The 27,033-nt window shown below is 30.9% G+C and overlaps 1 protein-coding gene across 1 annotated transcript in view; it reads right to left on the bottom strand.

The window, feature by feature from the left end:
* Positions 1–27,033, bottom strand: part of LOC133332439 (uncharacterized) — a 50,236-nt gene that overhangs the window by 21,339 nt on the left and 1,864 nt on the right. The gene's annotated exons all lie outside the window — the stretch shown is intronic.

The following is a 27,033-nucleotide window of genomic DNA, read 5'->3' as shown; positions in this document are numbered from 1 at the left end:
TGGTGTGTGCTAAGTTTCGTGAAAATCGCTTTAGATTTAGATATAGGTCCCATATATATTTTCGTCGGATTTTATGTAAATGATGCACCAAAGTGCCTATATATCCTTCGATTTGCACGAAATTTGCCATAGCGTACTGAATTAGTTCCAGAATGATGTGTGTTAAGATTTGTGAAAATCGGTTCAGATTAAGATATAGCTCCCACATATATTTTCTTCCGATTTTATAGAATTGGTGCACCAAAGTCCCTATATATCTTTCGATTTGCACGAAATTTGGCATATCGATATGAATTAAGACTACAACGACGTGTGTTAAATTTTGTGAAAATCGGTTCAGATTTAGATATAGCTCCCATATATATTTTCGTCCGATTTTAGATAAATAGTGCACCAAAGTCCCCATATATCATTCAATTCGCACGAAATTTGGCATAGCGCACTGAATTAAGTCTAGAATTATGACTGGTAAGTTTCGTGAAAATCGGTTCAGATTTAGATATAGCTCACATATATACTTACGCCCGATTTTAGGTAAATAGTGCACCAAAGTCCCTAAATATCCTTCGATTTGCACGAAATTTGGAATATCGGACTGAATTGAGTATAGGATGATGAGTGGTGAGTTTCGGGAAAATCGATTCAGATTTAGATATAGCTTCCATATATATTTTGGTCCGATTTTGTGTAAATGGTGCACCAAAGTCCCTATATATCCTTCGATTTGCTCGAAATTTGGCATAGCGTACTGAATTGAGTCTAGAATGATGTGTTCAGATTTCGATATAGCTCCCTCATATACATATATATTCGTCCGATTTTATATAAATGGTGCACCAAAATCATAATATTTCTCCGATTAACACGAAATTTTGCACAACGTATCAAATTGCGTCTTGAAGCCCAAATGAAATAAAATGTATCATAGGTTGCAGAAAGGCATGAGTATGTTCCTTCGAAGGAACCAAAGTGGTAAAGGTCAGCCCTGTCCGATTTTACAACTTTCCTTACTGGTTTTAATAGAAAGTAGGGAATCTAAAATTCGTTTCAACGGCAACATTTCTTCCTCTTCTCGCCACGCCAACAAAAAGTGAAAACGTTTAAATTACTTGTTACAATATTTACAAAAAATATTCACAGTTCTTGTATTCTCCTCCTCCTCGTAGTTTTATTTATTTATTTTCATTTTTTTTTCTTATTTCTTTTTTTTTTTTTTTTTTGTTTTTTGTTTCATTTTTTTGCCAAGACAAGTGCAGTTGTAAAGAAGGAAAAAACGAAAAAGGCAATTCCCTTTTGGTAGTTGTTAAACATCTCCCGCAGGAAATATACCAAAAAAAAAAGAAGAAAACGAAAAAAATACTGGCATTAAAGATAAATGTCTTAAAGGATGTGAGATGTTGATTTTTCCGTTCTCCGTTTAGTCATTCTATTTTCTAGCCAGTAAATGCTTGTGTCTTTTTATTGGAACAACAGTGTAGTCTCACATAAGAACCAGGGTGCCACCACAATGAAACAACATTTTAATGCAATGATCTGATGGCGTCTTGATCAAGCAGATAGATGGAGTGTATTTTTTTTTTAATTTTTCAAAAGTGGAGCCAAGAAAAAATTTAGGGGGGAAGGGGAAATAAGGGAGAATGCATAAAATTGTTGTAAATAAATATAGACGCCTACAATGCACACACACACACACACCAGCTGACATTGATTTATGTTGAAATGTCGTTTTCATTTGCTGTCACATTCAATGAATCCAGGGAGTCAGGATATTTTGTAAGGTAGTTTGAGGGGGGTTTTTAAAATGGGTGACAATTCTAATTAAATTAAAAAAATTGGAATACATAAATATGTAAAAAAAATTAATTCAATCTGCGTATAAATTAGTTTTTTAATGCAATGACTTTAAAAATATTTTTGTATGAAAATAAAGTTCCAATTGAAAATTTAAAAAAAAATATATGATTAAATAATTATTATTTTGAATACAAGATCTGTTGATTTTTTTTTAAAAAGCTCTATTTGAACTTGAAAAAAATATTGAAAAAAATCCAAATAAAAAATGTGTACACACATCCAGGGACTGTCGGTCTTTCTAAAAATATTTTTTAAAAAAGTCTATGGTCACATTTTTTTTTTGAAAATATTGTTGTCTGTGGTCATCATCATATTAGCTTGGGTTTGGGTGAGTTTTAGCAAATGTCAATAAACTTTTATTTCGTTTTTTTATCATCGAAAAAATAAGGCCTAGGTTTGGTAGGGTAGAATAGAATAGAGAGGTCGATAGCTTTGCCAAGAAAAAATGACAACACTGTGCAAAAAACCCGGCAAAATAAAGGTCAAAATCCCCTTAAAGGTTAATATGTATTAACCCTCCAAAAAGAACAGTGAACTGTAAATATTGTTTTTTTTTTTGTATTGTTCTGCTGGTTTACTCAGCAGCCCCTCCCTCACTCAAACACAAACAAACGTAACTACAACAACAAAAAGTAATAATAAGAGCGGCGACAGCGACCCCGTACAATGCCATTGCCATGCCAGACTTTAAAATTACTGCGAATTCTACGAAGTTGGACGGAGAGTGAGGGAATGAATGAATGAACGACTGAGTGAATGAAACATGAATGAATGGATGGATGGAATGAACGACTGAAACCATCTTAAATTTGAACTCTTGTTTGGTTTTTGTTTTTTTTTTTCAGTCGAAAGGAAGGTTCAACAACTATCCTTGTATCATGGAGTTCCTTCGTTTGTTCGGAGGGAATTTTTTTTGGTTTATTTTCTAGCAGCCAATGTCTTGGTGGAGCCACCAAAGCAGCCAAATAAATGTAGAAAAAAAAATGAATTTGTTTTTCAACACAGACAGAAATAAATATTTGTAAATATAAATGTGTGTGTCAGTATATATCCCAGTTATAGACACTATAGTTGTTTCGTGTGTATGTACGTATGTAAATATGTATGTAAGCAACAATTTCACTATGTATACGAGCCAGAAATGGCAAGTATATACTTGCACTTACCACCACCATCATCATCATCATTAGTGTTCAAAAAAAATTGCAGTTACACTGTGGTAAAATTAAATGGGTACAGGATTTTTAAGTACAAAAATATAAGTTGGGGCAAAAAAAGGTTACTAAAACCAATTCCGGGACTGTTAGCCTTGAACATTTATATTTTTGTTAAACCAATATATACTTTTTCAAGTTAAGATTAGCGTTAAAAAATATTTAATAATATAAATTATTAAAAAAAATATTTAATAAAATAAGGGCATTAAAATGATTTTGGAATTTTATGGAAAATATCTAAGATTAAATTTTATGTTATTTCATAAATAATAATATGTTATAAGCTAAGAATAAGTGTGGATTTTTTTAAATATATATTTTATCAATTTATTTATTTATTTTATTTATTATAAATATATTTATTTTTTATTATTATTTATTTTTTTTTGGTTTTTTGAAAAATTAAACCCCTTCCCTATCAGTAATGCTGTCTAAAAACCTGACCCAACATAACAATATTTACGTTGTTAAATATTTAGCAAACAAAAAAAAAATAATGGATAAAAATACATTTTAATAAGTTTCATTAAAAAAATTTAATGAAACAATTCCATTGCGGTTTTAAAGCAAAATAGCACAACTATCTCCTCATTGTGGTTAAAGCAAAAAAAAAAAAACTATTTTTTTATAAAAACAACAGTCAACATCTGGTTTGATATTTTTTTCGCAGGAAAACCACAGCTATTTTTACAAAATTTTAATTATAAACAAACAAAGATAGAAATTTGAAAATAATTTTTTAGGCCAAGGACAAAATTTCGGACAAACAAAAATAATCAAATTAATAACAGCCAAACAATACCAATATATATATATATATATATATATTTAAAAATTGTAGGTGTGTGGATTAATTATCCATCGCTACAACAAAAATCTGCTTTGAAAAGGACTGTTCCCTAGAATGAAGACAAATGTCGAACTTTGACAAATTTGAATTTAATTCGCATATGCAAGTTTCGCATCAGGGCGGAATAAATACAAGTTATCAACGTACGACCTTTGTAAAGCCACATAGCCCAATATGCCTGATGAGCCGCTTAACCAACGGCGAAACGCGTCGCATAATGGTGGGTACGTAGGTTCTTCTCCTGGCTTTCCTTTTCATTGCAAAATTTAGATCATCAAGCTCGACTCGAAAGAGTATAAATAATCACTTAAAAATATATTTAAAAAATATATAACGAGCATTTTTAAAAAATAATAATACATAATTTTCAAAGTATGTCTATTCAAATTATGTGTAGTGTATATATTTAATAAATGTTAAATATTAAAAAAAATTTATTATTTATATATATATATATATATACTTAAATATTCTTGCTTATAAAAAAATGTCTCTAAGTGTTCTTACTCAATTTGTCACTAGTGTATTTTTTAATATATATTATATATATATATATATATAATTTCTTGTATATATACACACAAAATGTTTGCAGATCCTGTTTATGGTGTGTATCCCGAAAATAAAACCGAAACTATACACCATGAAGAACAACAACAAAACTAATAACACAGACATTTACTACAATAATAGCAAAAACAACGACAGTGGCAAATAAAATGCAACGCAATATCAGGAGACACTGGGACATAAAAAAGAGGGGGATGGGGTGAAAGACATTAAGGAATAAAAAAGGACTTCTTCTTCATGGGTATTACCAAAAGGTGTTGCCATTTTGGCCACAATTATTGAGGAAAAAATTATTTTTAATAATTTCCCAAGAAAAAAAATACCAAAATAGGACCAACGGGATTTTTATTGATCCTTGAACGAAATTATTTTCCATTTTCCAAAAAAATCCTATTTTTTGAATCTTTTGCCGAAAATATTTAATATTTAAAAATTTTTCAAAAGCAGAACTTTCTGATGGCATATGTATATATTGAAGCTCTGTCAAAAGGACTTTCACTTAAAAAAGGACTTTCACTTTGAAGATAGTACAACTTTTAACGCTGTTCTAAAGGTAAATGAACTTCTAGTACTCGGTATAATTATGAGAGCTCAAAATTAAGTTCTACAGTCGAAGAAGCTTTCAAAATACGTTTTTGACCGGAAAATCGTCAAATGCTCTTCTATGTATCGAATAGTTTCAAAAGCTACTATACGACAATACTCACTTCTAGTGATCTTCTATAAACATGTGAACTTATAATTGATTGTAAGTAGCTAGAAAAGCTCATAAATATATACTTTTTTTAATTTTGGAAACCTTTTTTAAATTTCTTATATTTGAAAGATCTCATAAAGAAATGTTTGCCAATCAAATGTCCTGCCAAGGTATTATGTCAGGTCTTCGATCTATATAGAAGTGTTGTGTTTTATATTTTATACCTTATACCTCTAGAGAAGCGTTTAAGCTTTGAAATTGTGTCTCTGAGTATCTCTCTCTAAGATATCTTCTGATTATTTTTATGACTACTTCTGTCAAAAGTAAACTTTCTATAGAAGGCCTCCGAAATCCTTTGTGTTTAAGGATGTCCTTTGAAATTTGACTTCCGAATATACAGAGCCTCTGTGAAGATTCGTTTTTTAATAGTAATCTATCAAAAGTTCGGATGTCCTACTTTAAAGCCATTCTGTTGATAAGAAATATTTGGGAAGACGTCGGAAAAATCTTCGGTTTTAAAAGGTATACGATATATAACCACTATTAGATATTCGAATTGTCTTCAGAGGACCTCTAAATTGTATAGTGCTCAAAAAAGTCCTATAAATATGCCTATGATGACCAATTGCCTTCAAGAGAAGCCCTAACGCCCTTTTGTTAATAAAATAGTTAATAGGAACAATTTTCCGACCATTTAATTTTTCCAAAGGTCTTTCGATTAAATTCGACATGCCTGTGCACAACCATAGATTGATGATTTGAAAAAGACTTCAGGGGACCTCTAAATTGTATAGTGTTGAAAAAAGTCCTCTAAATATGCCTAGGATGACCACTTGCCTTCAAGAGAAGCCCTAACGCCCTTTTGTTAATAAAATAGTTAATAGGAACAATTTTCCGACCATTTAATTTTTCCAAAGGTCTTTGGATTAAATTCGACATTCTGCCTGTGCACAACTATAGATTGATGATTTGAGAAAGACTTCTGTGTGAAATTTTGCTTATAAAAAACTTCTAAATACAACCGAGTTCTAATGTAGGCCTTTCAAAGTGGACAACTCCGAACGATTTTTTTACCAAAAATGTTTCAAAGACTTATGAGGACATACGTATGGGGGTGAGCCCATATCTGTGAGTTTATCCGTTGAAAAATCATCTGTCTTTAGGGGGCATGTCTGAGAGGTCGTTGGCTTGTATCTGAACTTTCTTTTGTATGATATAAAAGGACCTATGATATTGCTCTTCTATTCAGAAATACCTCGTTAATGACCTTACAAAAGTACTTTATTTTGGGTTGGGGTAGGTTGGATCCACTTTTACAAAAATATAAACTTTTTGTAAAACAAAAATCAGTTGTCATCAATAGGAGACCTGTGAAAGTCATCCGTTTACAGAACAACTCAGAAAGCTTTCTATATTGTGCGGGACCTCTACAGGTTACCACTGTTCCCTATATGAACTCGATTGCGAATTTCATCACCAAATCTTCAAATGGGTCTCAATTTTATTATTATTTTTGGTCGAAAGAGTCATTCTTTTTTTCTTCCTCTTCTTGCAAATTACTGTTCACTGCGTTGTATGTGTGTGTTTGTGTGATTGTGTTTAGATAGTAGTATTATATACGATGTTCTCCATATACTAACCAGCTGACTACGTTTTGGTAAAGAAAATAATAACAAAAAGTGCAAAACAACAATATAAGTACATATACAAAAATTCGCCCTGCTCCACCTCCTTCCCCCCTCTACCTCATCATCTCCATTACTGTCTTCTGTTGCGGCTTCTTCCTCTTCTTCTTCATGTTGTGTTTATAGTATGACGAAGAACGTAACTGAACATGCAAACATATGTAGCGTACATACGTACGTAACGTCGTACGGATACGATGTTCTTTCTGTTCTCCGTATGGTTCGTTCGTTCGTTCGCGTATGTCTGTTATGTTTTATTGTTGTTGTGTTTGTGCACCGCGCACAGATGCCGTTCACAGTAATAAGTTAACGACCCTTTGCAAGGCCGTAGTAGAAGTGTTTTTTTTTATTTTGTTGCTCTTCGTAATTTTATTTTGCTGTTATTATTGCTGTTTTTGTTGTCGTTGTTGTTGTTATGTTTTGTTTGGAGTTTTCTTTCCTTCTTCTTGTTCTGTTTCTTTGGTGGAATCTCTTTTCGCAGCTTTGATAAATTTAATCATGCGCCACCAAACCACCTCAAGTGGTGCTGGTACTTCCAAAAAGAAGGTCCTGACGATTTGTTCGGGGGTATTTCTTTTTACGTCTTATAATTTTGGGGTACCCCTGTGTGTGTGAGTGTGTGTTTGGTGCTATGTGAGTTTCGGTGTAGTGTACATAATGTGTGTGCTCGTGACGAATGCTGCGTATGACCGACCTGCCTGACTAAACTTGCATTTTGTAACAGCTTTAAGGATGATGATGGTGCCAGCAACAACAACAACCACAACAATGTCAGATGTTGTTGACTGGTTGGATGGATGGTTGGTTTGTTGTTGGGGCTGTCAATGATGATGAGCTTGTTGATGATTTTAAAGCCGGCATTGATTGAATGGTGCGGTTGGCTGGCTGACTGTCTCTTTGCCGGGTTGCCTGGCTGGATATATTTTTGAGGGTGTATGGGTGTGTATGTGTGTGTTCTTGTCAGTCATCATCTGTTTCGCTTTAGTTTGTCTGATCTGTCTTTCGTCAATGTAGTTATTGTTGTTTTTGTCAGTTTAGTTCAATGCCTGTATGGATGGATGGTTGGTTGGCCGTTCGGTCGGTTGGTTGGATGGCTGACTGATTTTGGCTGGATTTGGCAGGGTAAATGACTTGGTGTGTCAGTGAACTCTGAACCTTGATTACCGTTACCTGCTACAACAAACATTTACTTGGCTGGTACGTTTCATTTTCAATGATGTGTTCGGTTGCTGGCTGGCTGGCCAGACTGGGGCCATTCGCTCTGTGACACACACACACGCATGCACACACCCAGAAATTTTTAAATTCCGTATTCATGGCAGGTTTTCTCTGTGGAGTTCGTTTTTTTCATTTTCTTTTTATTTATATTTTTAATGCTACCACCTTTTTTGGAGAGAGATCGAAAAAAATAAAGGAAGCGTATTTTTCCAATAGCTATCCCCCTTAACAGCTATAATTTTTTATTGCTATTATTGTTGTTATTTTATTCCAAAGCATCGACTCATAAATCTTTTCACATCCTTTTAAGGAGGATTGGTGTTAAGGTCGCTCTATTATTTTTTATTTTTCATTTGTTATGAATAGCTTCCAAATCGGGAGACTGATAGAGATCGGGTCTTAGGAGATTAGGGATTTAGACACACTTCAATGCCAGGCTAGACAAAAGTAACCTTTTTTCTCTCATTTTTTTTCTATGGTCACAAATGATTGAATTGTTTTTTTTTTGTGATATTACTCCTGGCCTGGTGGTTTTCAATGCCAGGTTCGAGTGCGGTGAATCTTACGACAGCTATTGGCAGGCACGTACAAATTTAATATGATTAATATTTTATTACCTCGGCAGCAGCAACAACAATAGGTTAGGTTAACCAACAACAACCTTAGCAATGACAATGGTTAAGGTAAAGAGATACATCAGCAGGTAATCGTCAGTCAGCCAGCCAGTCAACCAGCAGCATAGATAGACGTTCCGGGACAGACCGTCGGGCAATTTGATATGATTGACAGTGGTTTTAATGGTTTTCGAACTATGACGGTGATTTCCTCAACCAGAATTGAGATTTTAGATTGTAGTTTTTGGTTTTGGGTTGGGCATTCCTCTAAGAGAGGCAGCAGCTCATATATCACAACACGCCAGGGTAATTAGAAAAAAAGCAGGTAGTTAAATTCAAATTGATATTTTTCAATTTTTATGTTTTTTTATTCAATTTTATCTCTTAATGTAGATCGAAATTGAATAGATCTTAGAGGGATGATTTGATTTTATTTTTGTGATGAATTGAAAGGGAATTACATGCAGGGGGAAATGCAGGTGCAGGAATAAAAAGAAGATCCTCGATTTGAAGGATTATACATTTTCTCATAAAAGTGAAGAAAAATTCCAACACATTTAGATTATGTTTCAGCAAAAAAAAAAAAAAAATATTTTTAAAAAATATACGCCTTGAAAAAAAATATTTTTAAAAAATCTACGCCTTAAAAATATATTTTTAAAAAATCTACGCCTTGAAAATTTTTTTTAAAAAATATACGCCTTGTAAAAATATTTTTTTTAAATCTACGCCTTTAATAAAAACATTTTTAAAAAATCGACGCCTTTAAGAGAATTGTTTAAAAAAATCTGAGCCTTTAAGAAATATTAAAAAAATCTACTCCTTTAAAAAGTGTTTTAAAAAAATCTACGACTTCAAAAAATTTTAAAAAATCTACGCCTTAAAAAAATCAACGCATTTTAAAATATTTGTATAACATTTTGTATTTGCTATATTTGACCCAGGTTAGGGTAGGCCTTTTACAATATCTCTGTGTTACATCCATGACACACCATTACACCCACACACATATATATATATTTTCACAGTCGTTCATTGTGGCCTATCGGCGATGCTATTGACACTTTTAAGGTTGTTGTTTTATGCCTGTGAACTTGTTGTTGTTGTTGGGTTTGTTGCCTCTTTTTCAATTACCTCATTAATAGCTGTTGACTTTTTTCCGTTGTTGTTGTTGTTGCTGTCATGTATTTTTTGTTGTAATTTGCCATTGTTGTCATTGACATTTATTTGAGAGGTTTATTTTCGTTCATTTTATAGATTATAAAGATTTAAAGGTTTTTGAAACAAAATGTAATTTTTTTGGTTTTATTTTGAAAATAATTTTCGTTTTTCGTTGATTTTATTTATTTTTAAATATTACGACAAACAGCTGTTTTTATTTTTACTGTGTAATTTTTTTTTTGTATTATTATTTTATGCCATCTCATCCCGACAAGTGTTCGGTAATGTATGAATTTATTTTGTGAGGCATGACCGAACGAATGGATGTCGGTGGTAGGGGTTAATAGACTTGGATTTTTTTTTGGTTGTGATGATAAATTATTGAACTGGGTTAAGTTTTGGGAATGGGTAGGAAAATTGTAAAGAGATTCGTGTTTTTTTGTTTTATAAAGGTTACGTTTTACAAATATGTACATTGACCTAGGTCTGAAATAAAAATGGTGAAATGAAAAAAATGTAATAAAACAAACATGATATGTGGGAGTAATGACTTTTATTGGGGGGATAATGGCTTTCAAGCCCCTCTTTGTAAGGTGAATAGGGAAAGTACGGCTGTGGCTATCTTAGAGAAGGTATATTTCCTCTAAAATATACCATCGAACATTTATGGGTCACAATAGGTCGTCTCACAAACCTAACCGAAATTCATGTAAATATTTTAGAAAGTTCATTGTCCTTTCGTACGGATTTCTTTTAATTTTTTTTTTGAACCCTCTTCTAATGAAATTTTCCAAAAAAAATGTTAATTAGTTTTTCCTTTTTTTGCGATTTTAAAACTTATTTCTCTGCATTTTAATTGACATTTCCCCGAATACAATTGTTAATTAAAATATAACAAAGATATTTGATATTTGTTGAACTCAACTAATTTTTGTCATCTGTCTCTCTCTCTCGCTGGAAACCGATTTCATTGACCTTTTTCGTTTCTCCATTCAGTAGTATCTACTGGCACAACAGAACACACCCACACACACATAAAAAGTTTACATAAGGTTAAAGGTTATTGCCTACAAGTAATTTGGGGGATTCCATTGCCACTGCTGCTGTCAGCTCCGGCACATGGCAGCCAGGAGCCAATGAACTGCCTGCCGAAAGTTGTGCCGAAATGCTACGTAATTGAGAGAAATGTCAGTGGCCTTCTTAAAATCACAAAACGCATGTACAAGAAAATTTTTTTTTCCTTCTCATATATTCGATAATAAAAACAATAAAAAAAAGTGGTTGGGAATTTTTTTCTGGGATTTCATATAAATATTAATTTTATTACAAAATTAATTTTTGGTATTAAAGTCAACTTTTATATCCCTTCACCTTCTAGACAATACATTACGACTACCAAAATTAGATTTCTTTTGGATCCGAAGACATATACAAGGTCTTCTATTCATAGAATATCATAAAAGCTAATAAACTCTTGCCTATATCTCTAACGCTTTGTCGGATACATCGAAATATCTGAGGTAGAGTTTAAAGAATAACATCCTCTTTCAAAATCATGTTCATTTATGAAAATCCACCGCTAACATTTCATGTAATGAGCCCCAAAATTAGCTTGCCCAAAATTATGCCTAAAATAAGCATTTTCCTCTTACATACAAATTTTGCTGATATCTCTAAAATTTCATCAGCTACACTCATCCTGATAAAAGTAATTTTAAAATTAAGCCATTCCTCTTTCAAAATCAGTTTGATTTATAAAAATCCGCCGATTACTTTTCAAGTTATGTGGATCAAAATTTTTGAGGTAAAATTGTCCAAAATTGAAAATTTTCCTCATACACACAAAATTGTCGATATTTCCAAAATTCCATAAGTCACATCAAAGCAACTTTCGAAATCAGTTTAATTGATAAAAATCCTCCAATTACTTTAAAAGTTATGAACCCAATAAACGTGCTACTCAAAAATTCCGAAAAATGTGGAAAATGTTCACCACACTTTCATTTTTGTTGATATCTCTGACATTTCAGCAGGTACAGAAAAACAATTAAGAGTGATTTTAAAGTTTAGATATTCCTCTTTCAAAAAAATATTGATTTACAAAAATCCCATGATTACTTTTCATGTTATAAGCTTCAAAAACAGCTTACGCAAAAATATCCCAAAACCCAAAATTTCCATAATACATACAAATTTCACGAAATCTCAGAATTTTCAAAAGCTACAAAAAAATCTATAGACATTATTTCAAAGCTAAGCTATTCCTCTCCCAAAATCATGTTGATTTATAAAAATCCTCCAATTACTTTAAACGTAATGACCCCAATAAACGTGCTACTCAAAAATTCCGAAAAGTGGAAAATGTTCATCACACCTTCAAATTTGGGGATATCTCCCATATTTCAGCAGAGACAGCAAAATAATTCAAAGTGATTTTAAAGTTTAGACATTAATCTTTCAAAATCATTATGATTTATAAAAATCCGCTAATTACTTTAAAAGTTATGACCTCTATATATTACTTACGCAAAAATTCCAAAAAGTTGCCTATGTCCATCACTCACAGAAATTTGTTGATATCTCTAAAATTTATTTAGCTACATCTAAATATTTCAACATAATTTTAAAGGTGAGCCACTCTTCTTTCCAAATAACTTTTATTGATAGAAATCGTTTCGTTATTTTAAAAGTTATGGCATGCAGAAATAGATTACTCAAAAATTTCAACAAGCTTCAGATTTTCGTCTCTTATACAATTTATATAATACTTTTGATATTATGTAACGTACAGAAAAATATTTTTTGACATAATATCAATGAGAGCATGTTTCTCTTTCCAAAATCGTATAATTTATATAAATCCGCCTCATAATTTTAAAGTTATGACCTCTATAAGAAGTTTACTTAAAATTAGGATAAATTCGATTATTTCAAGCACATGAACAAATTTGCTGATAACTCATATGTTTGTTTGGCCATAATGAAATATTTCAATTTAATTCTAAAGACTACACTTTGCTCTTTGCAAAAAATATTAATTTAATGAAATCCATCAATTGTTTTCGAAATTATGACATCTAGATGGCGCCTACACAAAAATATAAACATTTTACGAAATCTCGTTATTTCTTTAAATTGTCGGATAATTTTTTCGTATTGGCAAATACATTACATATTCTTAAAATAATATTAAAGATCATTTCTTCCCCTTTCCAAATTATGTTTATCTATCAAAATAGGTTAACTATTATAGATGTTATGACCTCTCGAACATGCTTACGCAAAAATTATCAAAACATGTTGAATTTAGGTAATTCTTCGATTTTGCCGATATCTCCATTATGTGTTTAACTACATAAAAAATATTAGAGGCGATAATGAAGCTAACATATTCCCCTCTCCAAATTATATGAATTTATAGAAATCAGGTAATTCGTTCTAATGTTATGACCTCTAGATGGCGCTTGCTCAAAAAATGCCTTACATTTGAAAAACAAGCTTTTTTGTTGGTTTATGTTTTCCGATAACTCTGCAATACTATTAGATACATTAATTGTGTTCAAAATGATATTAAAGTTAATTCGTTATCCATTCCAAATCATTTTAGTTTTTCCAAATCGGTTGACTATTTTAGAAGTTATGACCTCTGAAAGTGATTGCGCAAATATATAAAAAAGGTGTTTAAGTTTTAAATTTGTTCGATACAATTTTTTACGATATCTCTGTTATATGTTTAGATATATTTTAGATGTTAAAGACGATAATGAAAATTTGATGATTCTCTTTCAAAAAAATTTTAATTTATGGAAATCGGGTCATTCATTGTCATGTTATGACCTCAAGATGGCGCCTACGCAAAAATGTCAAACATCTGAAAAAGACACTTATGTATATTTTTACATTATCCGATAAATTTGCAACATGATGAGATACATTAAATGTGTTAAAAAGGATATTAGAGAATACGTTTTCATATTTTTAAATCCGGCAAAGTCATAAAAATCTGCCCGTAATATCAGAAGTTGTAATGTCTTGAAAATGCTTCCGCAAAAATGTGTGAAATTTGAAAAATGTTTTCATATTATAGAACTTTTCAGACCTGTTATGAGTTTTTTATGGTATTTGTTTATATATGTAGTAACTAAAATAATTACTGTTTTTGAAAAAAATCTGCAAGTTCATAGAAAAAATAATTTTGATAGAAAAATATTATAATTCCCCCCAATTCCATCAATACCAGGAATAAATAATAAAAAAATGTGTAAATAATTCTGTCAAAAAAGGGGAAATGACCAAAACATGTCGTCGTCGTTTTTATCAGCAACAACAACGCAATTTCAAAATCATTTTCTTAGAATTTTAAAATGGTCAAAATTGTATGCAAAAAAAAAAAAAACAAAACCATAAGGTTTCTGTTAATAATTATGATGATGTTAATAGCTTATCGTATTATATGGGATTTTTTTGTTGTTGATATTTTTTGGGGGTGGGGGGAAGAATAGACCGAACGACCACCTCTGAGTTTTTGAATATGAATAATATAATTTTTGGTGGGGGTATGGGAAATTTTTTTGGTGGCGTTGCAGTGGTGACAGAGCAGACTGCCAGTCACCAAAAAATCACAATCCATTTTTCACACACGAACTGAATGGTACAACACCACAAAAAATAAATTAAACATTGAATCACCCAGACACAGAAAAAAAAATTAATTATACAAAATGATAGTCATGTGTGTACACATGTTTGTATGTACATACATATATGTATATTTAGGGTGTACAATTAAATAAATAATTTTATGATGTTAAGATTCTAACTAGCCATCAAGTCACTACACAATTTGTTTTATTTTTAAATTTGTATAAAAAATTATTATTATTATTATTTTTTTTTTTTTTTTTTGTATTTAATATCAAAACTATGGTCATTCATCTTTCCAATAATTATTGAAATTGAAAAAAAAAAAATTCAGTTCCTTTTTTGACGATTTTAAAAATAAATTCATTACCATTTATTTTTATATTTATTATATATTATTTTTATTTTATTTATTTTTTTTTCAACTGTCAATTTGTATTTTGATATTTCCCATGTCACACCTAATGCATACTAATTGCTCTGCTGAATTTGTATATATGCAGAAATGTTTTCTGAAACGACCGTTACATTTTTGTTAAATTGAGCCATAAATTTTTGGACACATTGAGTGAAATGCCAAATGTTGACAATTTTTTTTTAAATAATAAATTTGGAAATAAATTAATTTCAATTAAAATACTAATATTAAATTTAAGAGAGGACCAAAAGCTCTATGGAAAACTTTTTATATTTTGTGTAAGCGCCATCTATATGTCATATCGTATAAAATACTAAACGGATTTTCGTGAATAAACATGATTTGTATAAGAGAATTATGTGGTTTTCAAATTTAAGACAATATAATCTGAAGTTGATTAAAAAATATTTGAGATATGACAAGAAATATAGGTAGAATGAAAAATTATTAATTTTTTACTTTTTTGGGTAATCACTTTTCGGAGGTTATAACATTGGAAGTGATAGGCGGATTTTTATGAACTAAAATAAATCTGAAACTAGAAATTGTGCTCTTTAAATTGCCTTTTAAGATTTTTAATGTGTCAGGTCAACGAAGGAAGATATCACCAAATCTTTATAATAGCGAATAATTGCTTGCAATTGTATACTTTTGTGTAAACGCCATCTATATGTCATAATTTCTAAAATACTTGGCTAATTTTCATGAATAAGCATAATTTGGAAAGGGAATTATGAGGTCCTGAAATTTAGGATAAAATATTCCGGAGTAGCTTAAGAAATATTTGAGCTATGACAACAAATGTAAGATGAATGCAAATTTTTAATTTGTTGACGTTTTTTTTTTTTTTTGGTAATCACTTTTCGAAGGTTATAACCTTAGAAGTAAATAGCGGATTTTATGAACATAAATAATTCTGAAACTAGAAATTTTATTCTTTAATTATCCTTTTTAACATTTCTATGTGCTGGGTCAACATAGGAAGATATCAGGAAATCGTTATGATAGCCAATAATTGCTTGCTATTGTATATTCTTGAGTAAGCGCCATCTAGAGGTCATAACTTCTAACATACTTGACGGATTTTCACGAATAAGCATGGTTTGGAAAGAAAATTATGTTATCTTCAAATTTACGACAAAATATTCTAGAGTTGCTAAAGAAATATTTGAGATATGACAACAAATGTAAGAAAAATGAAAATTTATAATTTTTAGGCGTTTTTTGCTAATCATTTTTCGAAGGTTATAATTTTTGAAGTAAAAGGCGGATTTTTATGAACTAAAATAATTCTGAAAGTAGAAATTTTGTTCTTTAATTTTCCCTTTCAACATTTTTATGTGTCGGGTTAACAAAGGAAGATATCAGCAAATCTTTTGTGATATCCAATAATTGCTTGTTATTGTATATGTTTCTTGTGTTAGCGCCATCTAGAGGTCATAACTTCTAACATACTTGGCGGATTTTCACGAATAAGCATGATTTGGAAAGAGAATGTTATGTTATCTTCAAATTTGTGACAAAATGTTCTAGAGTTGCTTAAGAAATATTTGAGATATGGCAGCAAATGTAAGAAGAATACAAATTTTTAATTTTTTGGCTTTTTTTTGGGTAATCACTTTTCGAAGGTTATAACTTTTGAAGTCAAAGGCGGATTTTTATGAACTAAAATAATTCTGAAAGTAGAAACGGAGATTTTTAATTTCATTTTTGAAATTGTTGGTGCGTCGGGTCAACCCAGAGAGAGATTTCACCAAATCATTATAATAACCAATATTTCCCTGCATTTCCATATTTTTGTGTATGCGCCATCTAGAGGTCATAACTTCTAACATACTTAACGGATTTTCCTGAATAGGCATGATTTGGAAAGGGAATTAGGTTATCATCAAGAGTATATAAAAATATATGAGTGTTGCTAATGTAATATTGAAGATATCTGGAGAAATGCATGAATAACGAAAAAAAAATATTTTTTGATTTTTTTTTTTTTTTGCGTAACCACATCTCGGAAGTTATAAGTTTAGATGTTAACGGCAGATTTTTATGAATTAGCATCATTCCGAAAGTAGAAATTGTGTTCTTTCATTTGCTTTTTAAGATTTTTATTGTACCTCGCCATCGAAGAATGATATTATCACATTTTGTTAATAACCAAAAATTTCCAACTATTTTATAGTTTTTTGTAAGCGTCATATAGATGTCATAACTTCTAAACTACATGTTGGGTATTCATGAATAAACATGATTTCGAAAGAGAATTATGTTATCTTTAAATATAAATATTTATTGATGTTGCCACAGAAATATTGGAGATATCCAAACAAATGTATGAAGGACGGGAATTAATTATTTTTTGGCATATTTTGGGTAATCATATTTCGGGGTCTATAACTTCTGAAGTAGAAGATGGATTTTAATGAATTAAAATAATTCGGAAACTAGAATTTGTATTCTTAAAATTTCTATTGAAGTTTTTGATTTCAACTGGCCATCGAGCAAAGATATGACCAAAATTGTAAAATAACCAATAATTTCTTGCATGTGTATATTTTTTTTGTTAGCGCCATCTAGAGGTCATAACATCTAAACTACTTGGTGGATTTTCATGAATGTACATGATTTCGAAAGGGAATTATGTTGTCTTCCAGAATTTGTAAATATTTATTGATATTACTAAAGAAATATTCGAGATATCCGAACAAATGCATGGATGATGGAAATAAATTAATTTTTGAAATATTTTGGGTAATCATATTTCGGAGGTTATAACTTCAAAAGTAAACGGCTGATTTTTATGAATTAGCATAATTCGGAAAGGAGAGATTGTGTTCTTTAATTTCTGTTCTAAAATTTTGTTATAACTGGTAAACCAACAAAGATATCACAAAAAGTTTATAATGGCCAAAAATTTTTAACTTAACATATTTTTGTGTAAGCGCCATCTAGATGTCATGACTTCTAAAATACTTGACGGATTTTTTGTGAATAAGCATGCTTTTGAAAGGCAAACATGTTAGCTAAAGATTGAGTTAAAAATACTGCAATTTAGAGTAAGAAATCTTCAAAAGATCACAGAAATTAATAAATACCACAATTTGATAATCCCATATTTTTCATATCAGGGAAAGCAAGCTAATGCAAATCAGGGAAAATGCATACAATAGTTGGGCTACTTTTTTAATTAAAAAAATAAAAATAATTTAATTTTATTTTCTGCCTGTGAATCAAAATAAGAGCGTAAATAATTAATTGGAAATTCATTTAAATTATAACAAAGAGAACATTAGTCTAATGACTGATTGGTATAAATACTGCACGTGTCATCATAAATTTTATTTTTATTACCATTTAGAAAAATAAATAAATTAAAAATAACGACATTATTAAATTTCGAAATAACTTTGCAGACTATAATAATAAAAAAACTGTCTATTCCATTTGATGATTTAGAGCCCTATATACATATATTTAATTTAATTTAATTTAATTAACGGGTCGTTAAGGGTGGTGCAGCTGGTGGTGGTGATTAAGAAATCACTCAGTCAATTATTTCATCTATCAAGAACACACCTCTCCCGACATACAGCTGGGTGAACACCTATATCCCCCACCCCCTTTTCGCTGCCACCATTCGACAACAATGTAATGGAAAATCGCATTTGCAAATCACTTCCTGATTTGATAAGGCCATCCAGCCAAAGACATGGATTGCGAGAGACAGTCACCCAACAAAAACAACAACAACAAAATATTGTTACAATTACGTCGTTTAAATTTGTTTTATTATATTTTTTTCCTTTTTTTTTAATTAAATAAAAAAATATATGGGTTTTTGATTTCGAAATGTGTTGTTGTTGTTGTTGTTGGGGTATGCATATGAAGAAATTTCCATTTCACAAAGGATGGCATGGAAAACCTTTTGATATACACCGCAACTATTTTGCAATTCTGAGCGAAGTGAATAAAATTAAAAATACAAATAATTAGTGGAATTGAATGTGGAACCCATGTAGATAATTAAATACTAGAAATATCTAGGTAAGTTTTGAAAACACATATTAAGTTTTGAAAAACTTCGATTGTTTTGTTAAATGAGTCATAACTTCGAGAAAATAAGTTTCAAATATTTGTACTTTATAATATTCTTCGGGTCATTATTTTGGAAATAATAGTTTGAAGTAAATAAGTATTCGGGAAAATTAGCCGTATTTCCAATTTATATTGCCTTCCATTTAAATATCTGCACCAATTCCATACATATTACAAAAATAAAGAAATACCCAAAAAAATTAAAAATTTTCAATATTTTTAAAGTAAGTCTCTTCAAGAGACCATAACTTTTATAATAATGGCCATACTTGCACGAACAAGCACAATTCTGAAAGTCCAACACATCGACTTCAAAAATATTTCAAAACTTTCTATAGTGTTTAACAAAAAATGGTAAAATTTTATATTTTCTAGAAATTACAGATATTTGCACATTTCTAATATGTTTTTTGTGTAAGCGCCATCTATATGTCATAACCCGTAAACTAATGGGCATGTTTTTATGAAATTACCAGATTCTAAGAGATAATTTTGTGATCTTCAAAATTATGTAAAAATATCTTCATGTTGCTTAAGAAATATTGAAGATATCACAACAAATGTATGAGTGATGGAAAATTGTAACATTTTGACATTTTTGCGTACTCATATTTCGGTGATCATAACTTCTTATGTATATGACGGAATTTTATGAATAATCATAATTCGGAAAGTAGAAATTGTTTACTTTAATATCACCTTCAACATATTTGATGTAACTTATCAACGAAAAGAGATATCGTCAAAATCGTACCATTACCAAAAATTACCCAACTTTATATATTCTTGGGTTAGCGCCATCTATAGGACATTACATCTAAAATACTTGAAAGATTTTCATGAATGAACATGATTTGGAAAGATGAGCATGTTAAATAAAGATTAAAGCTAAAATATTACGATCTAGCTGAATAAAAATTTGAGATATCAAGAAATCGTACAATTACCAAAAATTCTCCACCTTTATATATTCTTTGGTTAGCGCCATCTAGAGGTCACAACTTCTAAAACACGTGGCGGATTTTCATGAATGAACACGATTTAGAATGATTAACATGTTAACTAAAGACTGAAGCCAAAATATTACGATGTAGCTGCAGAAAAATTTGAGATATCAAAAAAATCGTACAATTACCAAAAATTTCCCACAGTTATATATTCTTTGGTTAGCGCCATCTAGAGGTTATAACTTCTAAAATACTTGGCGGATTTTCATGAATGAACATGATTTGGAATGACTAACATGTTTACAAAATACTGAAGCCAAAATATCATGATGTAACCGAATAAAAATTTGAAATATCACAGAAATTAAAAAGATGCCAGAATTTGGCATTTTTTCGTAATTTTAAGTAACTCTACTTTTAAGGTCAGAAATTTTAAAATATTTGGCAGATTTTCTCCAACCAGCACAATTTGGAAAGAAGAACATGTGATCTTCAAAAATAAATGAAAATATTTTTAGGTTCCTAAACAAATTTTCGCAATTATAGAGAAAATAGTACAAGTGACGTGAATATGCTAAGACTTCATATTTTCTGTAAGCGACATCTAGATATCAGAACTTCAAAATTAATGGTTAGATTTTTATAAATTGAAATTTTTTTAAAAATTTGACATATTTTATTCACAATAAAGTTCAATTAGATCGAATCCCATAAACATATATTAGAAATATATCACAAAAAGTGAACACATGATCAAAATGCTTAATTGTCTACATATTTTTGCGTAACCACTTCTTGAGGTCATAACTTGTAAATTAATGAACCGATTTTCATGAATGAACCAGATTTTGATAGAGTATCAGTTGGGCTTCAATTAATCTGTTATGGTATTCTATGTATCTACTCAAATTTCTGAAATATTTAAAACATTAACAAACTCACTGAAAATAACCAACTTCTATAAATTTAGATTAAGCGTCATCTATTGGTCATAACTTCCAATTTTTTGCACAAATCTTTATTAATTTGCATCACTTGGTGAGAAGAACGTCTAGACATATAAATTAAGTCAAACTATGAGGTTATAGTTGAAGAACTATTCGAGATATCACAAAAATACCATACGTAACGGAAATCATGCACTTACGTCTGCACATTTGCGCAAGTCTTCTTATTTGCATAACTTTTGAAGTAAATGGTGGATCTTCGTGAAACTACCAAATATTTAAAGGAGAAGATTTTGTCTTTAATATTCCCTTTAGAATTTTTCTTATATCTCACTAAAGTAGAAGAGTTTTTGGGATAATTTGTTGTGAAACTATATTTTCCACATCATTCTTATTTTTCTGCCATCATATTCCGAAGACCATAACTTTGGGAATTTTTAACGGATTTATATGAATGAATACTTTATTTAAAGTATATTTAATATGCTTTCAATATAATGTCAAATATTGATTTTGGAATTGGATTTTTTCGACAAAAAATGCGAAAGTGTTTGACCAGAAATTTTGAGAGAGATAGCAAAATCGAAAAATTGTGCAATTCTTCTAATTTACATAACTTTCGATGTTATCAGCGGATTTTGCTGAAACTGCCAAATATTTGAAGGAGAAGAGGTTCGATTCTCCATTTCAAAGACTAATTCGGATCTGTAACTGTAACAATTTTGAAAAAGAGGAAGTTCCACAAACCGGTATTAATATGCGAAAATTATTTTTGATAAAAATTATGGCAAATAAATGTTTTGAAGTTAGTTACAGTTTTGAGTGCGTTTTTTAAAATAAATTTGGATCGGTAAATTCTGTATTTTTCTGAGAGAGGAATCTCCGCTCAAGCCGTTAGTAACATACCAATTTTCCGCTCTTGAAATTTAATTAATTTTTTGAGGTCACATGTAACCTTAGGTTTAATATTCCATTTGGAAAAAACCCCTAATGATCTGCAATTATTTCAAAAATGTTTTTTTCTTCCCATTTGTTGTAACACGAAACTAAATGTCGATACCAAACAATTAGAATGAATCATTTCAATGACATGATTCGTTACGATTAAGTTTGAGTTTTCAATAACAACATTTTTTTTCCAAACTTCGAATTCTATTTGGTTTTCCTGAAGCGTTTTTCATATCCGAGTTGGCTGTGTGTGTTCATTTGGTTTTATTCTACCCAACCGATCCCCACCATTTAGCCAGCCAAAAGCAAAGGAAGGTCATGTTGTGAAGGTCATCAGAGCTTGCAAGATGTGGCTGGTTGACTGGCGGTTTGGCTAGGTGATGGGGTAAGCGAAAATTGTGGATGTTTTGCTTGGATTTCCTAGTACACTGACTGGCAAAAAAAACCGAATGCGACGACGTCGACGAGGTTACTGCATTTTGTTGTTGATGGTGGCCATAAAGAAAAAAAATAAATAAAACAACAACGTTCAAACAAATATAACATAAAGACCTCCCCATTTATCCTCGCTGCACCACCACACATTTTTGTTGTTGTTTTTTTTTCTTTTTTTTTTGGTTTCTGTAATTTGTTGTCGGTTGCATAGATGTGCCATGAGTCACCTGTGTGAGAATTGAACAAAAAAATCCAACCAAATGAATAGCTAAGCAGACTGTCGGAACTTCGTTTAGTCAGCCAAAACGTGGCTAATTGGGTTTGAGTCGTCGCCATCATCGGGTTCTGTTGTTATGATTATAGCTCTGCTTTAGTTTTTAGAACCCAAAAAACGATTAACACAACAAATGAACAGACAAACGAACGACTAACTCACATGGGAAGTCATTTTGAGTGACTTGAGGAAACAAAAATTCCGCCCAGATCCCCTATTCCACACTGCAACCAACCTTGCTTGACCACCACAAGGAAACATTTTAAATATCATTGACAAACCACTACTCCAATACCTCAATTGGACATGGTCATGTGCATGGAATCAAAGTCAGTCTAGTCGCACTCTTCTTCTTCGTCGTCAACATTTTTTTCAAAAGGATGATGATGGGTTTTTTCACACTTCGCTTTCTTTATGAAAGTCATAAAAAAATCGTCGGACAACAACACCAACAAGGAAGACTCTAAGCATGGTCAGAAACAAATAGTTTTTTTTTTATGATTCATGGTTAATAGCTTCGAACACAATGTCCGGCGAACAAAATGCGTATGTGAGAGTGTGTGTGTGTGTATGGGTGTTTGAATTAAGGAAAAGCGTGAGTGAAAAACTGTCATGAATGTGGTGGCGGTGGTGACTGGTGGACAGACGGACAAGCGGACCCACGTTCGTCACTAATGCATTTTTGTTACAATCTCGTTACAACAGTGTTGTTAAGTGTTGCTCATTTGTTGTTGTTGTTGTTGTCGTCGTCGAAACGCAGCAAATTGAAAGGAAGAAGCCAGCAACAACAACAAAAACTACGAGTAGAAATAATAAAAAGTTCACAGACATCGTCGTTCGGACAGCCAGCCAATTGCAATCAGACGGTTTTTAGTATTCTTTTGCCTCCACCAACTCCAGACTGTTTCATCTTCTTTAATTTTATAATGCATAATAGAGTTTTGTTGTGGTTTTTGTTGTTGTTATTATTTTTTATTTCGTTATTGGTGTTCCCCATAATTTTGTCGTTGTTGTTGTTGCTGCTTAATTTTTGCTGGATTATTTCAATTTTATTTTGTTTTTTTTTTTTTTGTGTGTGTTTTGGAAGGAAATTGAAGACAAGAGGAATTTAATACGACTGCACAGTGTTTTAAAACGGGATAAAAAAAGTACATTTTATATGAAATTTCATAATTTAATAGAAAATTCCTGTAAGATTTAGTACAGTGCAAACTTTGGGCCTTTGCTGCACCATTTACATAAAATCGGACGAAAAATATATATAGGGGAGCTATATCTAAATCTGAACCGATAAAAAAAAATTGCACATATCATTCTAGTCTGAATACAGTACTCTATGCCAAATTTTGTGCAAATCGAACGATTTATAGGGACTATAGTGAACGATTTACAAAAAATCGGACGAAAATATATATGAGAGCTATATCTAAATCTGAAATGATTTTCACGAAACTTAGCACACATCATTCTAGACCCAATTCAGTACACTGTACCAAATTTCGTGCAAATCGAATGATATATAGGGACTATAGTGAACGATTTACATAAAATCGGAAGAAAATATATATGGGAGCTATATCTTAATCTGAACCGATTTTCACGAAACTTTGCACACATCATTCTAGACTGAATTCAGTACACTGTGCCAAATTTCGAGCAAATCGAAGGACATAAAGGGACTTTTGTGCACGATTTACATAAAATCGGACGAAAATATATATGAGAGCTATATCTAAATCTGAACCGATTTTCAATAAACTTAGCACACGTCATTCTAGACCTAATCCAGTACTCTATGGCAAATTTCCTGCAAATCGAAAGATATATTGGGACTTTGATACCCTATTTACATCAAATCGGACGAAAATATATATTGGGGAGCTATATGTAAATCTGAACCGATTTTCCGGAAACTTAGCACACATCATTCTAGACTTGATTCAATACACTATGCCAAATTTCATGCAAATCGAAAGATATGTAGGGACCTTGGTACACCATTTACATACAAACGGACGAATATATATATATATGAGAGCTATATCTAAATCTGAACCGATTTTTATGAAACTTTACACACATCATTCTAGCCTGGATTCAGTGCACTTTGCCAAATTTCGTGCGAATCGAAAGACATATAAGGATTTGGCGCACCATTTAAATAAAATCGGACGAAAATATATATGGGAGCTATATCTAAATCTGACATGATTTTCACGAAACTTAGCACACATCATTCTAGACTTAATTCATTACGCTGTGCCAAATTTCGTGCAAATCGATAGAAATATAGGGACTTTTGTGCTCGATTTACATTAAATCGGAATGAAATATATATGGGACCTATATCTAAAACTAAACGATTTTCATATAACTGAGTACACATCATTCTATACCCAATTCAGTACGCTATGTTCAATTTTGTGCAAATCGAAAGATATATAGGGACTTTGGGGCACCATTTACATTAAATCGGACGAAAATATATATGGGAGATATATCTAAATCTGCACCGATTTTTACGAAACTTAACACACATCATTCTAGACCCAATTCAATACGCTATGCCAAATTTCGTGCAAATCAAAATATATTTAGGGATTTTTTTTTACCATTTACATAAAATCGGATGAAAATATATACGGAGCTATATCTAAATTTGGACCGATTTCCACGAAAGTTAGAACACCTCATTCTAGACTCAATTGAGTCCACTATGCCAAATTTCGGGCAAATCAAAAGAAATATAGAGACTTTGCTGAACCATTTACATAAAATCGGACGAGAATTTATATGGGAGCTATATCTAAATCTGAACCGATTTTTCCCAATTTCAATAGGGTTGGTCCTTGGGCCAAATAAATGAACTGTACCAAATTTCATTCAATTCGGATCATAAATGCGAACTGTACTTAGTTTACAATTCAACATGGACAAACAGACGGACGGACATGCATAAACCGGCTCAGAATGTGATTCTGTGCATATTCTCAAGTGTCCATCTCTTTAATTTTCTTCCTTACATTTCCTTTATTTTTTTAATTTTTATGTTCAATTTTTTTAATTAATTTCGAATTTTTTTTTCCAATTTCCATCCACTGTGCTTAATTCCTTTAAATTTAAAGCTTCGAATATACAAAAATCGAAAAAAAAAACTTCAATTCTGTTTAAATACTGAAAAATAGCTTAGACAGCCAAGCCAACTGGCTGGAATAGAGTGGCTGATTGGCGACGTTGGATAGTTTAGTGTTGTTGCTTTAATTTTTTTTAGGAGGAGGAAAGTGGCGACGAAAATATCAACGACGACGACGACAAAATTTCAAAAGGGAGTGGAGATATAAAAAATTGAAAAAAAATGAGAATATCTAATAAATATCTATGAGGGGGATATGTGTAGACATGTATATATTTCAATACATACTGAAGTGGTTGCTTGGCTTCAAATGTAAATATATAATTTAATATATACACAAATATATGTTGTCCATATACATATCGATGTGTGTGTGCATGTTTGAGTGTAAATATAGAAAAATGCACAAATGTTTATTAAAAAAGTTTTTTGATTATTCATACAACTATACATACAAACACTTGTGACTGTATTTATATACACATTTTATTAGGTTTGCATAAAGTTCAAAAATAATAACAAAAAATAATTTTTTTGAGTTATAAGTATTCTTAAAAAAAAATCGTTTTTTGAAATGTGTGCAAACATAAAAAATAGGCATATGAGAAATTTTTGAAAACTAGTTTTCAAAAATTTTTAATGATTTCCACAGCACCCTAATATACATAGTTTATTTATATTATTTCCTCAAAATATTGGCATTCTTGACATTTTAATTTTTTGCAATTTTTACAACGTTAAAACGATTGAGTGACTTTTTTTCACAATTGAGTGAAATTGCTTTTTTGACATTTTGCTGCAATTTTTTGACTTGGAAATTAATTTCCCTTTCAAAATTGTTTAAAACCACTTATTTTTGAAAATTTTTCATTTGAGTGATTTTTGCCAAAAATTGAGTGAAATTGATTTTTGGACCATTTTTTCAATTTCCTGCCACTATAGATATGTTTCCGCAATTTCCTATGCTTATAAATAGGTTTTCATATAAAAAATCCTTGGAATTTGCTAGTTTTTGGTAAAAATGACAATTGAGTGTTTCTCTTTATAAAAAAATATTTATTAATTTTTTTGTAAGGTTCCTACAACACTTACATATATAATTTTTGTGTTATTTATTCCAAATTGACATAATCAATATTCTTGATTTTTTTTGCAATTTTTTACAACTTTTTTTACGTTGAGTGACTTTTGTCCCATTTGAGTGTTATGAATTTTTTGACGATTTAAAGCAATTTATTGGCATGAAAACAGGGTTCCACTTTCAAAATGTTAAAAATACACATATTTTTAACAATTTTCAATTGAGTGATTTTTCCCTGATTTGAGTGAAAT

Source organism: Musca vetustissima, unplaced genomic scaffold, assembly GCF_032173495.1.
Source record: "Musca vetustissima isolate MV318-11 ecotype Yass unplaced genomic scaffold, APGP_CSIRO_Mvet_v1 utg698, whole genome shotgun sequence".
NCBI lineage: Eukaryota > Metazoa > Arthropoda > Insecta > Diptera > Muscidae > Musca > Musca vetustissima.
This window is presented reverse-complemented; position numbering and strand designations above follow the sequence as displayed.